Consider the following 17,370-nt stretch of genomic DNA (forward strand, 5'->3'; position numbering starts at 1 on the left):
CGAAATCTGTCGTGAGCAAAGGTAATTTAACAGCGAAGATATTTGCTCGAGAAAATTGCGACGTACAAATTGCATGTAATGATTATTGTAGGATGGTGGAAAAAAAAATGAGGAAACATACTTTCAATCGATATTAAGAATTCTTCCCTTAAAATGACTCTAACAATAGTCAAGTGAAATTTTGAGAGAGAACGAAATCTCTAAATTTTTTAACAGATTTTTAAAATCTTACAGCTCTTCTTCTCTTGAGTAAAATTTTCTTATTATACAAAGTAATAAATAAAAAATTTGGTTACCAAGTTTTGTGTATCTATCAAATCATTACTCAGCAAGCTGACATTATGTATTGTTATTTTGACGTTAAAAAGTTTTGGCGTCAAAGTGACGATAAATAATATCAGCTTTTTTAAGTGTATAGATGTAACACTTCAAAATTTTTTTGTAAATATACGTTATTAATGATTTGATAAACTTTGTGACCAAACCTTTTTGTCATCCTATACTATAATTTATTGTATCTCTTGCCTTAAAATATGACACTGTTTCAGACAGCGCCACTGTAGTGGTTCTTCATCCTATAAAGGTTAAAAGAAAACAAACATGATTCTCTTTTCTTATTACAGCTCCGTTGCCCTGTTACGTGCATTGTTGCTCCGAGATATCTGATGAGCGCAATAATTAGTGACAAATTCGTGTAATTTTTAAACACTTACACGTGCGGTGCGACACACGTAGCTGAGTGTCCCAAATATTAGATGGGGATTATACGAAAAATTGAGAGAGGGAAATATGACAAATCATTAAGGGTGTTCACGTCGTAGTATTTAGACTTACGAATGGAGGTCGTACGAGGGTTGAATTCTCAAGGACACGTCTGTGACATAGAGAGGGAGGGTGGTGGTCTATTTTAACAGGCGGACATAGGTGATCGATCGCGCGGGCATCGTACCAATCCCCACGAAAAGCGACGGAGGCGGCGGAATATTTCGTAGCTGCTCCTGCTGCGCTATCGCGATCTTCCATTTGCCTATGTACCTCTCTTATTCGCAATTTCGGGTCGTGGCACGCGAGGTTATTGAACCGCGTTCGGTCACGGTGCCGGAGAGTAAGTTTCACTGCTGTCGAGTTTAAGTTCTCCGTCCGAGCCGAACACGCCCGCATCAATCAAAATTGATCGAAATCGCGAAATTAAACCTGGCGCGGTGGTTGCCAGCAATTCGATTTGTGTACACGTCGCATGGAAATTCCTCATTATTTCGTACGCAAACTATTGAAGCCCATTATTCCCAATGTTTGAAATAATACCTCCGTGTAGATATAAATAATGATACAATATGATAAATAATAATGATTATAATGTAAAGTGTTTCAGGCTATGTTTTTTTTATCTATCTTTTATCTATAAATTCTTTGATCAATAATTTAAATGTCAATTTAGGTTTATAGTCTTCAAAATACTCATTTCGCATATTTAATATATTTATATATATATATAAAATACAAACATGTAAAATTTTGTATCTGGTTATTTGATCTATAGGAAGTTAAAAATATGTTTCAGAACATAGAAGATAAATAATATTAAGTAGCAAAAAAACATATATTTAATCAATATAGATTAACTAATTAATCTTGCTAAAGAATAAAACTTGAATAAATTTTTATCTTTCCACGTAAATCGATTTCATTTTTCTGCATATAAAAATATCAAAAGGACATAAAAAAAAAGATCAAATAGGTACTTAACAAGATTTCATGTTTTGCTTTACAATGTAAATCGCGGTATGAACGATTGTCCTTACATGCAAAATAAATAGAATTAATTTGAAAAAATTATGCAGATTTAAAGCATTTATATTATAAAAAAAGAAAATCGTTTCTATATTTAACATAATTGATTTTTTTACTTACGTCGATTGAACAATTTGCGCCCAGTTGAGTACTATCTGTTCTAATAATCTCGAATCTTTCTTTTCGTCTCGACATTAGATAAAATATTTTCTATCTAATAGGGATACATTCGGAAGTCGTTCAAAAAGGGAAAAAAAAGGGGAAAAAAAATCCAAACACTCGTCACTCGCGAGGGAATCTAGGACAGTCCAATAGGTCATTACGGAGATAACACTACCGGCTTCTTTGGAGGCATTTCAGTGAGCTGCGAGTGTTTCTCCCTTTGGTAATTCTCTCCTCTATCTGCGCCGGGGACGTACGTAGGAAGCCAGGTCGCCGGGAGCTTTTGTAACGTGGGCGGAAAAGCTCAGATCAATATCAAGCGCGAATTGGAACGTTACGTTGCGAAGATCGACCCGTGACCCAGTATGGACCCGCCCGTAGGTAGGGCGGCGATGGTGGCGCCATCCGAAAGATTATTTTACACACATACGGGCAGAGGCACGCACGCACGCGGGAAGTCGGTCAAACGCGATGCATTTCCCGGTGAATTTTTCCGGAGACAGTTTCTCCGACTCGCGCCGCCGCCGTTGAATGCGCAATTATCACGAATGCCTCATGAATGAAATTCGCATTAACGCTTTGTCGGTGATTTAAATCACTATTAATATTTATAAGTTATTAATGAATGATTGAATCCATTTGAATCTATTTCGAGTAAAAACTCGAAAGCTTTAAATATTTTGAAGATCTTGAAAGCTTAGTAAACCTCGAATATCTAGGAGATATTTTCTTGGAAGCGTTCAAATATCTCAAATATTAAATAAGGAGCTTGCGACTCTTTTACGAGCGAAATGATTGTTAACGTAATATTTGACGTGCGGTCACAAATGAGTTTATTTTATATTGAAATTATCAAAAGGAACAATTACCAAAAAATATCGAAAAAGCGAATTAGCTTATAGTTTGATATAAAAATCCAAATCTTTTAAAATGGATCATGCTTTTTTTTATATTCTCGTAAAACCGATTATCGCTTTTTAAAATTGATGCAACGTAAAATCGATGGCGCGTACCAGATTCCGACCTCTTTCTAACGGGTAGTGGATTAATAAACGTTCGCATGCTTCACACAGAAAGACGCAGGCACGCATTTTGCTTATCTATTTACACAGAAAAGTTCAGAGATTACGTCACACAATGTCACGTAGTAGGGAAACTATTTCGCGAATTACTATTTGCTGAGTTAAAATTAATTCCGTGCTCTCTAGATTAGAACAGATTTCCTAGGTTTCCGCTGGTTTCCTATTGTCAACCTTGCTTCATTATTTCGTTCATCATCAGTATCCTATTTAATATTTAATTATTTCTCTCTTTAAGCTTCCTGAGATAAGATTATGAAATAAGATTATAAATGCTGCCTCTTATCTTTATAAACAAGAGGAACATATATTCTTCCTCCTCAAACGTAAAACTTGGGCGCAAAAAATCTGACGGTTTAAAAATATTATTAAAATATATCATGTTAAAAGAAAAATCAAGTATCACGTTTAAAGTAACCAGCAGAATAATAAGTCATAATAACGTCATGAATAAAATGAATTGTAAATGATTGAAAAATGACTTTTATAGAAGCTATTTTGGAATCATGACGACTTTACATCATGATGACTTGCCGTTCTGCTTAAGAATGTTGTGGAATTTGATAAGTGAATTCGAGGAAAAGAAACGCGAACAGGCTACAAAAATTGATTAAGACTGCGTTTACGTAACATATCGAGGGAAGAGGGAGAAAAGATGTGATATCCGCGGGCCTGTAACGACCTTGAGAGAATATGTACGTTTGGCAGTGCCGTGATGCATCTCGAAATAGCGGCGTCGCGTCGCGTCGCGTCGCGTCGCCTCGCGTCGCCTCGCGTCGCCTCGCGTCGCGTCGGCCTCGCAAAACTTGTTATTGCCCGTTGTTGGTTTGGTTCGAACTAGTTTCTCGTAACATCTACGGTAATGCAATTTGCCTATTCATGCATGTTTGACGCATACATGAGCACGCATATAATTCGTGTATATACAAGCTGATAATGAACGTAAAAATGTATACGTATTACGGTGACGTGTATCGTATGTGACAAGTGGAAAAAAGCAATAGTCACGGTCTTGATTGAGATGCGCATAATTTACTAGGTAAATGTCCAGAGACATACGTGAATGATTCGTGGTTTACGCTCTTTTCCTTCGATAAATTACATTAACATCAGTTCATCTAACATTGATTCGATTTTCATTCTTGCTCGTAAAAGAAGAGCGAGATATTCTTGATGACATTTCTTCCTTCGTTATTAAAATTGATAATCGAACTGACGTGTGACATGATGTAACTATAATATTGGAAAATCTGTTACTAAACTGTCTATAAGCTCGAGAAATGCGAAATAATTCTTTTATACTAAACGGTTTATTTAATGATGCTGGTTAACGCGACGTATGTCTTCATTTGTGTTTTACAAGTTTTAAGTTAATTTATTGTTAAGATCTTTAGAGTTGATTCGTGAAATGACGTTGACAATTTAACAGACTTTTACATCATAAGTACGTAAGACATCTGTTCCAACATCAATGAATGCGCGATACATTTGTCATACATACTTATAATAAAAGCGTTTATTCAGATAGAAAACTTTACATTAAATATTGTATAACCAGGACTGCGATGATCTTCGACTCAAGTAAAGACGAAGTAAACGGAATTTTTTCTTGAAATCTGCAAAATGTATCAACTAAATTTGGAAAAAGAAGACTAAATAGATAGCAACGAGAAGGCTAAATTTTTCTCGCAGTTATCGCGGTTATTGTCGATTCTTCGAAATTCGACCATTTCACGAGACTGGTTAAATACTCAAGATAAAAGCAGAAAAAAAAATAGAAAAGAGGACCTTGTCTTCGCGTCGCGTACTCATATTTTCTCCCGGCGATTGTACTGGTTTTACTCGAGTGCTTCGAGAATTTGCGTGAAGCGTAAATCTTCTACATCTTTTGGAGAAGTTCCGCGGCGAGAGAAAGAAAGAGGCGATTTACGAAAATCTGCGAAAACACGAGATAAACTCGAAAAGAAATTGCAACGGCCAAGTAAAACTGAGAGTAAAAGAGATTCACGAATGCGTACACGCGTTTATCGAACGACAGACTCAACATAAATAATTGAAATTAATTCGTATTTATTTTCAATCGACGCAAAAGAACGCGAGTGCAATTCATATGAATCTTTCCCGTCTGTTTAACATAATTATTTAATTAAAAATATTTCATATTTATATATGAAAATGCTTTGTACCTACATATATAGAGTAATATTTTATTTAAAAAAAAAAAAGCTTTATATTTATGTTTTTAAAGTGAATTTCATATTAAACATTCAAGTTATTTCAAATATTTTCGATATTTTCCAGCAACAGTGCGTGAATGTTTTGCAAAACCGTTCGCGAATCAAACAATGCGATAGCTAATCAGGTAGCATCATCGATTTACTTTGTCAACTGTGATTGTCACTGTTTTTGGCAGGGCTCACACTAATAAGGTTATCATAACAGCAGGAACGAATGTGCAGTGCAGATAAGTCCTTTATTTATACAAGGAATTAACGCGGATTCGCGCGACATGTACATAGCCTCGCGCGACTATTGTCCGTTGGAGTTGCGCACGCAGCAATAAATTTCGCGAGATAATGCGTATACTTGCGAAGAGTAAATCTGGAGCAAACCTGCCACTCGTCGTCATTATATTTAAAATATTTTCTTCTGCTTGCGAGAGCAACTAGTCGTTTTTTAGACGAGACTCGCGTCTTCTTGGCCTTGCGCGCGAATGTTGGTTTAACGACGCGCAAAATAATTATAACTTTTAGCGAGCGTTCGGCGCGAGACGGTTTTACTGAAATGCACCACGTTTACGATCCACGCTATAAAACGGCGGCTCCTTGTTATCGCGGAGCGCTATTATATGCTCGTAAGAAAGATATCGTCTATCGTTGCCGAGATAAATTAATATTGCCGTTTCAGATTTTGATTAACCTCAGTGAAAATCAGACTGATAATTCTACATACAACGTTGTAATAAATCAATGCAATTATGTAAATATTTTGATATATTTAATTTCCTTCTCTTTTAGTTTTTTAAACATATTTGATTGTTTTACATTAAGATGAATTTTTAAAAATATACTATTGGCCACAAAATAATTAAGCTAAATATTCTGTATATATATGTATATATATCCATCAAATTTCAATGTCATAATTCTGATTATCAGCATCCATGTCATTATTAAACATCTCGAGAATTAAATATGAGAGTTATCGTGTAAAATATCGACGTCTAGTTGAAAACAAGGTAGTTTTGCTGTATCTACATAAAATGCACGAAAAAGAATATCTTTCTTGCGAGGAACAAATGAACGATCGTTAAGAACATTCTCATTGTACCTTTGACAGTCGTCTATTTGTTCGCATTGTCTTTTATCTGGAGAAGAGCTGTCGATTTAAAGAAACACTCGGTTGCATATCCAGTATTGACGTAGTATCACGAGCGCTGGTACAATATACACCGTACGAGAATATCGTACGAGAATAAATAACGAGAGGCCGATCAGTGGTTGGTCGCCCGAAAGCCGTTTTGTTCGGTGCACATGCACCATGCACGCTCACCGATTTCGTGCAATGCAAAATATCGGCCGCCATAAATTCACGCGGATATCGCCCACCCGATTCCCCTCCCCTCTCCTCTCCTCATCTCGCCAAATTCCATTGACGATGGAGCGGCTGTTCTAAACGTACTCGAAAATTATGGCTCGCCGGAAAAGGCGATGGACGATGCCGAAACGAAAATGAAGGGTCCCGAGCGACCAATCGCGAGGGATCTTGTGTAACCGGGTACGGCCAACCAGTACCGAACAGGTATTGGTATTGAATCGATTAGGTCGCCGATCGATTGCGTTGCTTGCGGAACGCTACTCCTGTCCCGGAAACTCGCCGTTGTTGCTCTGTTTTCGTCGAATCCGTGATTTCTTCGCTTCCTCGCGCGCGTTGCTCTTCATTCCGTGTCACCGGCACATAATTTTTTCCTCCTAGTCCCTCTTTTGAAATGCGTAAATTTCAATTCCGCGTCGTGCGAGGGATAAACGAATTCGGAGTCGACGGGAACGTGGAGATCGCAGTGCAGCGACAAACTAATCCACTTTTCTCAGAACTTGACAAAATTATTTTCATTTTAATTTTACATTTAATTGTTCAATTCTCTGTACAATTCTCTACGTTTTTCTCGAGTTTTATATTAAACTCGATTTGCTGCTGGCATCGCGAATTTATGTATCTTGCTTGAAAATTAAATGATTTAAACATGCAAAAATACATAAAACCGCTGTCATTTCTTTCAAAATGTTTGCTAGAAAATTATTGTTCGTCTTTTATTGAATATTACTAGATTTAAAAACTAATCCAATAGATTTTAGAAACGCAACTCATGTCATCTGAAGCTTAACATCACGAACAGTTGAATAATTTCTTCTGCTATATAATGTAGTATAAACTACGAGGAAACCTTGGATTTCGCACGAACAAACGTCGTCACGTGCCGACGCGTCGTTGTATAATTACAACGACGCAGTCATTGCCAGAGACGCGAGAAGTGCGCGACGCGAATTCGCCTTGTCACTTTGCGCTTCCATTTTCGTTTGAAAAAAAAAAACTAATACGTTTTCCATTTAAGTCCGTGGTAATGTATTGACTAACGACGACAATGTCGTGTAACTTAGTTCGTTTGCAATAACGGCATCAAGATAGCATTACATAATCAACATCACTATCATATCCGGACGACGAGTAAATCAATTATTCCATTTAATCCTCGATCTTACCGCGAGAATCGCGAGAGACCATCGCGAGAGAAAATGAGAGAGAGATATGATCGTGCCGCTCCTCCGTGCAATTTTTCACGAGCAATTTTTCAAATACGCGTGTTGCTATACGACGGGGACCTCGTGCCGATCGATAGATGCATTACCATGCCTGAATATCGCTAGCTTTCATGTTAAATGCAGCAGACTTCGAAGAAGCGGAGCGAAAGTATAAATAATGTTCGTGCGAGAGAGAGAGAGAGAGAGAGAGAGACGGAAGGGAAAAAGTATCGAGATCGCGACCAGCGACTCCGATAAAGTCTACTCCTAGTCTCCTTAAATATAAAATGAACTCTCTCCGTCTCAACGGAAACTTGAAAAAGGAAAAGACGTTATTTGTGATGTTGTAACAAATTCGTCCAATTTACACCAAGTTTTTCAGAAGACAAACGTTCGTTTGTCTATGTATGTAAACTATAAGAGAATTCCGAGAAATGATATTTTTATACGTCAATCGTTTATTCTTCTAAAAATATAAAATCTACATTCTATAGATACAATATCTGCTGCAAAGTATGATTTATATCTGTATCTTACGTAAGTACTTCAAGAATTTACGAAAATATCAATATCGAAAATGGATCAATATTTGACTATTTCCATAGATTACAAAAAGAATCCATTTACATAGATTGCTTTATTGAAGTTTAAAATGGTTATTAAATTATACAATGAGATATTAATTACTTTTAATTTAATAAACACTATTTATTATACATGTCGCTGCTCACCGACCTTGGGAAGCAATTTCACAACAACGATAATAATCGTATCCTCGACATTTGTTTTTAACTGTACGCATATGAAAAGACGGAGTATTCCGATATGTGTCGAGTGCGCATCGGTGACTGTAAGTGCGCGAATTATGCGCTCAATTTGTAAACGCCCCCGCGAGGCCGATTCGATTGTGCGGATCTGAACGTGCGAAGAACAAAGGAGAATACGAGAGAAATAAGACGAGAGATGAAAACGAGGAGGGACGGTGGGCAACGAGAAACAGTGTGTCGGGTGTATAATTGGCTAAAGCCAAGTTCAAACGATCGTGTCTCTGGTTGGGTGACATTCCGCGAGCAGACGAGCCTTTGGTATGCAAAATCCACGGGGTGTGCATAAGCATAGGTGTGTATGTGCGCACGTATGTACGTGTGCTTGCAAGGGACGAGCGTAAATAAATAAAAAGAGACGCGGAAAAATATAGAAATCGCCACGAGCGTTTTGCATTGATCTTTGTGCCGGTATCGTGATAGGAATTACAACATAATCCATGCAACATCTCTCGTATATTTTGTAATAAAAATTATTCGGAAATGTTTTTGCTTTGATGATTGAATAGTAATGAATAGATTTAAAACAAATCGCAACTATGTCGTAGCTAATAATAAAAATATTTAAAAAAAATCAAAACTTGAATAAAAATAATTACATGTATTGCTACAAAATATAAAAATTGTTATCGTGATTAATACAGCGTGAGCTTTAAATAAAATATTTTTAAATAAATACAAGCAGTTTTTTTTAAATAATATTGTACGTTTTAATATACCACAGGTAACCCGACAATTGTTGAAGTCGATATGACAGGCAAGTTCATCGAATGTGCCGTTGCTCAATTCCTTTTGTTCCGCAAAGAGATACCAACATGCAAACGCGATCCCCGTGAAACTGTGTAATTGTAATTACTTAACCTAGAATTAATTGCGTTGCTCGGCGTTTTCTTGGATGGTCTCATTCTTTTACATCTTCCTTATATTCCACAGGAAAATGCAGCATATCTGCACGGCATGTCTGCAGCCAACTTTGAACAGCGGAGAATCCTTGCAATAGCGTCACCGTGTGACGTAACATTAGCGATGATAGAAAACAACTTTGGAGCAGGAAAAACGATCACGAAAAGGCTGAGTCGACGCGGTATAATCCACCACTGTTCCACTTACGTAACTTGCAATTATTGGTGGAAGATTCGTCGAGTAATATAATGTTATTTCGTATACAGACAAAAGGTTAATAAATAAATTAAATAAATTTATGCATTGGAATGGTCCAATCAAATAGATATTTAAATTAAGAATGTGTTTATTTGCATTCAGACTAAATTTTTTTTATTAAACAAAATATGTTCCATTTAAAATTAAATTTGTTTCAATGAAAATAGGGCTCTCGAGTACAAACAAATCTTTTTTTCTGTGTTCAATTCATTTTCTTTTCTTGTTAAACAAATCATTCGAATTAATTCCGCTATTAATTAAATTCGTATACGTAAAAAGAATGATTTTGCTAAAGTATCTAAAAATTTGGACAGATAGATTTGAAAATAATTTTATTGGATCGTTAAAATAATTACGTAGAAAATTCAAATGTACTACAAAAAAAGTTTTGACATTCTAACATTAGTTGAATGCCCTACATAATTCTTTTGATAGTTCAACCAATTTATTTTCAGATTTGTATTTAACTTAAATGTTTTAATATTTCAGCAAAACTGTCCTTTCCATGTAAGTTTCGCACGAATGAGTGAATAATGTTTTATTGATTCGAGAAAATGTCAAACGTTACACGAATCAATCGGATACTCTCTTTTCCCGCTTGATTATCGAAATCGAGATCCGATGTCGTCAGTCTAGACATCGATCCGCAAGAAGCCATGGCGGTTTCGTCGGGATTGCGAAATCGGTCCGCAGCTGCCGCGGGATATATTTGTGCGCGCGAGACAGTCCATTGGTAAATTACCCGGAATCTGGGCCAGTTACAACACCTGATGAGCAATACAGCGAGGCGCAATCTTTGACACGGGACGAGACGATGAATCTCAATCGGCGGCGCGGCGTGTCGATGCCAAATTAAATCCGCCGTTCACGAATGCAACCGGGAAATCGCATCTCGAGGTGGACACGGATCACGAAACGAAAGTGCAGTGATGGATTAGTCGGGATGCATTGTGTCATTGAAATATTTCATGGCTTAAAAGCAATTGGCACTACCGTGCGCACCGATTGTATCATTTCAAAGTCTATAAATCTTTGGATGTTACAGCCATGAGAAATAGATGTAAAGTAATAAACGCAAAGTAGATATAAAAGAATAAGGATAAAATTTTTGCATAATTTTATCATATATATTTTATAACGATATTAGAAAAGTAATAATAACTTAATTTAAACGACCAAGGAACAAGCAAATTAAATAAACTAAAATAAAAGAAAATAATTGAGCTACATTTAATAATCTAATAAAATAATATGGATATTAAAAACACTGAGACACTACAATGAGACACATTAGATTAAATCCTACAAAGTTTATTTACAAACTGCATTTATTTTTCAAAAGGAGATGATTTATGACACTGTAACGAATGTAATGTATATAACGCTAATAGACAATGATCTTACATAATGGATGCACATACGTTGTATTTCATTCGTAATCTCTCCCAGGTACTATCGCCAATCGTGACTTCAAATTACGCAGACAAAGCGACGAGACACGCGTGTATTATGAATGTGAACTACGAGCGAATGCAAATTATAGCTGTCGACTATTACTGAGTACTCGTAAAGCGCAAATGACGATCTGATCCTCACGCTTACTCGATTGTAAGTCAATATTTACGAGACATTTAATGCGAAAGGGTAAGGCGCGCTACGCGTTCATCGATGAACTTAACACAGGATCTGCCCGAGTGAAATCAAAGTAAACAAAAGTAAAAGAGTGCAGAGTGCCCGAAGAAATTGATTACAGTTTACGATGTAAAACGCGTGCGTAACAAGTAGATGCGCTACTGATTAACTGACGAAACAACTCGAGACATCAACAGATCGTTTGAAATGAAACAGATGAACTGCATATAATAATATGCAGAATTCTATAAAATCTAATAAAAAATGTATGAATAATTAAATGTATGAATAATTAATAATATTAATTAATTTCCATAATCACTTATTTTGCTTGGAAAGTTTCTCGTATTAAGGTTATCTCGTATAAAAAATTTGTATTTCGCAATTTTAGATAAAAAGTTAGTTGCTTTAGTAATTATATGAAAAATTAGCCACTTCCTGTTTATTGTCATTTACATATTATGATATTATTTCCCTTATCTATTCTTATTTTCATATTTTTCACGTTTAATATTATGTTTGTGTTCAGTTATTTCATTTAAACATATGTTCTTAGCATTTTAAAACAGAATAGTAATAAATAATTAATAAAAAATTAATAAAGTAAATGAATAAACTTAACTACCAAACTGGTTCTAATTTTTAAACTGATTCTAATTTTTATTACTACTTAGATTTAGATAATGTCTTGTAAGATAAATTATGTATTTTTTAATATTAAAGGTTAAATATTAAATTTTTTAAGTTTATAAAAGCATTGCAAGTAAAATAGTCTTTGGGCAGGATGTTTTAATGAAATAAGTGTCGCGATGATGGATTCATTATTGGCAAGGTTGAGATGCGTGGAAACACGCCATCCATGTCTTTAAAGAGGCACACTCACTCCGCAGTTAGGCCCGAAGATTGGCGAGAATGCACAAGTCCAACATAATCGACTAACACTTGGCGACGATTTCGCACACTTTGGGATCAGCCTTGAGTTAGATTCATGGTCGCCTAACGTGATTATCATAATCTTTGACCGTGCAATGATCCTTGAGGCTAATTTCAAGAGGAGCGACATAATGTGTGGATCATATTTCACAAAAAAAAAAACGCGAAAATGCTGATTGAGACAAATTGCGAAAGTCAACATTTCGCAATCTCTGATGTCACTAAAAACCATTGTTTAAATAATCAATCCGAGCTGATACCGATTGTTGATTGATTCGAATAATATTGCAAGAAGTATAAATAATATAGACGTAATCAAAATTAACAAACGTAAGTTCATTCAAGAGCAGCGATTGAATGATTTATGACAAATAAGTAGCTTCCATTGACGAAATAAACACAGATGAGTTTCGGCCAATCGAAGATGGATTTGATTTGACTAATGCAAATTGATTTAGCAAATGAAACTGAATGAAATTCGTCGACAAGATGTATCGTGATAGTTGCATTTGCACAAGGATTAAAACAAGTATTGGGATCCGTTGCTTCACTTCACCCTCTAATAACTCCAAATGTAATTAAGATACCATTAAAGTTTAATGACACACACACGTACACACACATTGATATTCATTAGGATGACGACAGAAAGAAGAGTGACGTTCATAGACGACGGCGATATCGATCGGAAGTAACCAGGGCATCAACCAGATACACACACACACACACACACACACACACACACACACACACACACACACACACACATATATATATATGTATATGACAGTTGTACGTACGATTAAAAGGGTAGTTAAGAATGACCATTAGAAACTCGATAAAAACTTTAGCGAGAAGGTTTCGAGAAAACAATCTCATTAACTCATTGTCAGCGAAATATTTTAACACTTTGGGCGAAATCCATAGACGTTGCTCAAGTTTCGAGATGGCCTCAAGCTGGCATCTAAGATATTATAAATCAATCAGAGATTTGTTAGAGCTATATTAGAGTTACAGCTTAAGACTTTGCTTGAGACGGTCTTGAAATTAAGAACGGATTATAAATATCGACTTCTTTCTGTTTCCTCTTTCTTTCCTCGCTCTTTCTCTCTCCCTCTCTCCTTCTCTCTGTCTCTGTCTCTCTTTCGCAGATACACATACACATGCGACACATGCAGCGGCATGTAGAACGAACGCTTTGGTAATCATGAGCGTGTACACGTGCGCTCTATGGCACGACAATGCATATACACACCTGCGGGTGTTCCTCGAAGCCGCCGCTTAAAGCACCCACACACACGTCCTTGATAAATCTGCCGTCCCTGCGTTACACTACTAGATGTATCCCGGTGATCCCGCAATTCCGTGACACGCGTGTACGCATATACACGCCGTGATCGCGTGTATTAGATGGTCGAGAATACGAAAGCACGGAGCTTCCTCTCTCCTTTTTCTCTCTCTCTCTCTCTCCTCTCGTTTGATTTTTTATTCTTTTTCGTCTTGTCTTAATTTTCTTTCTCTCAGCCTGCGCGACGAAAACGCGTACGTGGTGAACGGGGAAAGAGCAAGCACGCAGCTCGGTGTACCAGCGGAGACTGGCGGCTTCCCCTCGGTCTCGTCGAGTGCCGGCCGCTATAGCGGAATAGATATATAGAGCATCACATATATCGTGTGTACACGGTGTACCCCGCCGCGAAGCAGGAAGGGAATCGCGGGGGAGTCGGATCTGTAGAGGTAAAACGATAGGATACCTTTCCGGGTGGGAGTAAAGGGTGAGAGAGGGAGGAAAGGGGGAAAGAGGAAAGGAGGAGAACGCGGGTCGCACGCTCTCAACGTTGTGACGTAATTCGAGTCATCCTGGATGTGTATTGCGTAGAGCCCGTAGACTCGTAGAGGGTTGAGAAAGAGAAGGAGTGAGAGAGAGAGAGAGAAAGGGAGAGAGGGAGGCAAGGGGCGTCGCCGCGCAGTGGGGGATGTGATTCCCAATGGTGGGAAGAGGGCAAGGGCGCGATGGTGGGGCATGGTAGCGTGAGAGAAGCAAGAGGGGGTAGGATGGCGGTCATTAGTGCTACTGGGACACGGAAGCGAATTCTCGGATCGTACTCCTCCCGCGCTCAACCTTCGCCGCTGGTATCCCATCCATCCCTCTCGCCCCTTCTCTCTCTCTTTTCTCCCCCGCGCTGCTTTTCTCCCACCACGACCGGATACTACCAGAGCCACCCAACCGCCCGGCCAGTGCATCTCTTTCTGTTTTGGGGGTGCGAGCACGACGCATTCACCTATACAGAAGTGCAACGCAGCCCGGGGGTACGCCTGCAGCTCTCCGTGTATATCTACATATATAGAACCTTCCGCCGCGCCGCATCGGTGGAAGCGAGCCTCGATAGGGGTAGCTCGCGTGTTACGCGGCCGACCGAGAGGTTCGGAGAGGGAGGAAGAGATTAGGTCGCGCTCGCGACCTCGTCCTTGCTGGGACAAGATCGCGGACGTTCTCTTTCCGCGGTCAGCGATTTCGCATCGGCGCGTACGCGGTATGAGCCACGCTCGTGCGCGCTTCTCTCTCTCTCTCTCTCTCTCTCACACACACAAAATGGAAAATTGAAGTGCACGCTTCCCTTCACTATGTCTTTTGAAATTTGACAGAATGATCAGTTTGCGCAATACACACGATGATGCACTTAATAGATTTGTGTAACGAGTCAATCGATCATTTCAGAATATCGAAAGTTGTCGAATAAATTTAATATTCACAGCGTGTTAATATAATCTGATTTCCTTACCTAACTTGGTTACAACATAGTGGATCAATGTATTGCAATAAATATACGAGCGTGTAAATATCGTCACATAATATGATCATTAATTATTCGTCTATTGACAGAAATACAGAAGTACAGTTGCATTGATATCACCTGATTATTTACCTACTCCGAGTAATACAAAGTATTGAATTCCAAATTTATGATCAACTTTATCTTGATATGATCGACGTAATTGAAAAATTATGTTATTACACATTTTTTGAATATGTAATTATCTCATTTATAAGATTATCAACCAGATTGAAACGTCTTGAGAAAGTTTTTATCGATTTTATGACTTTACATGTCCATGCACTTCAATTTCCGATTGACGAAAATTTTGGAAGATCCAAAGAACAAAACTTTCGGTAAGGTGGATTTTAATTACTCAATTACAGTTTTAATGGATGGCTTGTAGTTCCAGTCAGAATCTGTCACGAAGGTTATTAATTCTATATTAACTCAATTTCGTTACCTTTTGCTATAAATTATGGAAGAAATTTTCAATCTCTATGATAATTCTTAATAGTGACACGAACAATGTATTATCTTAATTACTTAAAATCAATAATTATCTTGTTTTAATTTTTCAAAGTAGCTTAATGCTAACGCAAATTACTAAATGTAGGAGAAATTTGTCCCTTCCAATTTTTTATACATTTCCCATCAATTTATACACGATCGTGAAGAACCGCTGCTAAGTGAAAATTACAAATTTGTTTCCGCGCAGGATCGTATTCATAGCAGCGGAGCGGTTTTCGTGTATAAATTTACCAGCGAACAGCCTGCGACGTAATTACGAAACTTCCTTAATTTCCGCGGATCCTTTGTGCTTTGATTTACGTCCCGTAATGGCGGCGATTATTTCCTGCGGATTCGTACAACGTATCATCACGATCGACGCCGTGGAAAATTCAGCCGTGCGAGTATAGGCGAGCCATGATTGACTGTTATATCGCTACGCGATACATAAAAGAAACGTATCCTTCAAAGTTGCCCGAAGAGGCAATATTGATCAACGCTATACTGAACTCTGACATTTGGGATTATAGCCGGGCAGGAGCCCGGGACTCCGTTCGCGAAGCAAAGCTAACCCACCGCGGGGGAAACATCGCTGTGCTAACTTGCACCGCAACATCGTAGTCTAACAATCCCTTTGGAAATTTATTCGCCTCTTCTCTTTAAAGAATAAAAATTTGGTGAACAGAACTGCGCGCGATAGTACATAAATTTTGTTCATATGTGATAAATATTTTCTTTGGATAAGTTACTATACATGGACAGGATAAAAGCGTGGCGTAAGTCATTTTTCAAACCTACGACTTCGAGTTATTAATGCATTTTATTGAAGCAAATATGTTGAAAAAATCTTTTGTTTCTTAAAATCACAAAAAGTGAATTATACCACTATGGCTTTCATCCCTCCGTGTTTTATTTAAATATATTTCATTTAAACAGAATTCTCTCTCTTCTCCGAATATTTTATCTACTCTTATTTACAAAAAAAAAAAACAAAAATGTAAACACGTAAACATTCAGGCGCTGAAAATCGCGAATCGATCGTTTATATCGTTCGATGATTACTGTCATTACTGTCGCTAATCATTGAAGAATTTTTGAAACAATCGAATGAAACTGTTGTTTCCTTTGTTTCAAAATTGCTGAAGCTGCTCTAATACCGTGCCAGGTCGAGCATTTTCTCCGACATGGTGACATTGACATCGACGTTGATTGTCTATTCGCGCAGCATTGGAGCAACTTGTTTCACACGCGAAGCGATCGAATCGGTAGTTATTTTCACGCTGAATATTGTATCAATTTTAACACCATGAGCATGGAACGAGACAGGTTGAGTCAATACACGAATGTCGATATACAGGTGTGACATCCAACTCGATTAAGCGTCACGCTAACCTTCGTCGTGCCGGACCGTATTAGTTCGTATACGTTTCGTAGGTGTGAAGTGTCAAAAGAGCGACGAGCGCGACACTGCGAAGCCAAATACAGTCGGGGTTAGCGCGGCGTAAAGCTGACGCCAAATGTCACGAGATGCGTTTGCACGATTGAAATAATGTTCATTGTAGAATAATCAGCAGACCGCATAAATTGTAATATTTTATGAAAACTACGATCCAAGTTGAATACCATTTTGTTTTTCGAGCGACAGATTCGACAAAAACAATAACAT

At 37.7% G+C, this 17,370-nt stretch overlaps 1 protein-coding gene and 1 long non-coding RNA gene across 9 annotated transcripts in view; one reads left to right on the forward strand and one right to left on the reverse strand.

Annotated features, from left to right (window-relative positions):
- The window catches only part of LOC147909960 (uncharacterized), a 48,641-nt gene extending 37,413 nt beyond the window's left edge, over nt 1–11,228 (forward strand). Inside the window, exons 1-4 of one of the 7 annotated variants that reach the window (XR_015545061.1) lie at nt 6,365–8,950; nt 9,380–9,497; nt 9,589–9,831; nt 10,306–11,228. This is a non-coding gene — a long non-coding RNA (uncharacterized LOC147909960). Of the gene's footprint in view, nt 1–1,914; nt 4,072–6,364; nt 8,951–9,379; nt 9,832–10,305 lie in introns of those variants that run through there. The other 6 variants (XR_015545060.1, XR_015545058.1, XR_015545062.1 and 3 more) reach the window with 6 other exon arrangements.
- The window catches only part of LOC105152368 (uncharacterized), an 82,283-nt gene extending 68,274 nt beyond the window's left edge, over nt 1–14,009 (reverse strand). The window contains exon 1 of one of the 2 annotated variants that reach the window (XM_011066609.2): nt 13,637–14,009. The gene's annotated coding sequence lies outside the window, so the exon portion shown is untranslated. The other variant, XM_087406068.1, reaches the window with a different exon arrangement.
- Nucleotides 14,010–17,370: the final 3,361 nt, after the last annotated feature.

The sequence above is a fragment of the Acromyrmex echinatior genome, chromosome 4 (genome assembly GCF_024713525.1).
Source record: "Acromyrmex echinatior isolate Ae372 chromosome 4, ASM2471352v2, whole genome shotgun sequence".
Classification (NCBI taxonomy): Eukaryota; Metazoa; Arthropoda; class Insecta; order Hymenoptera; family Formicidae; genus Acromyrmex; species Acromyrmex echinatior.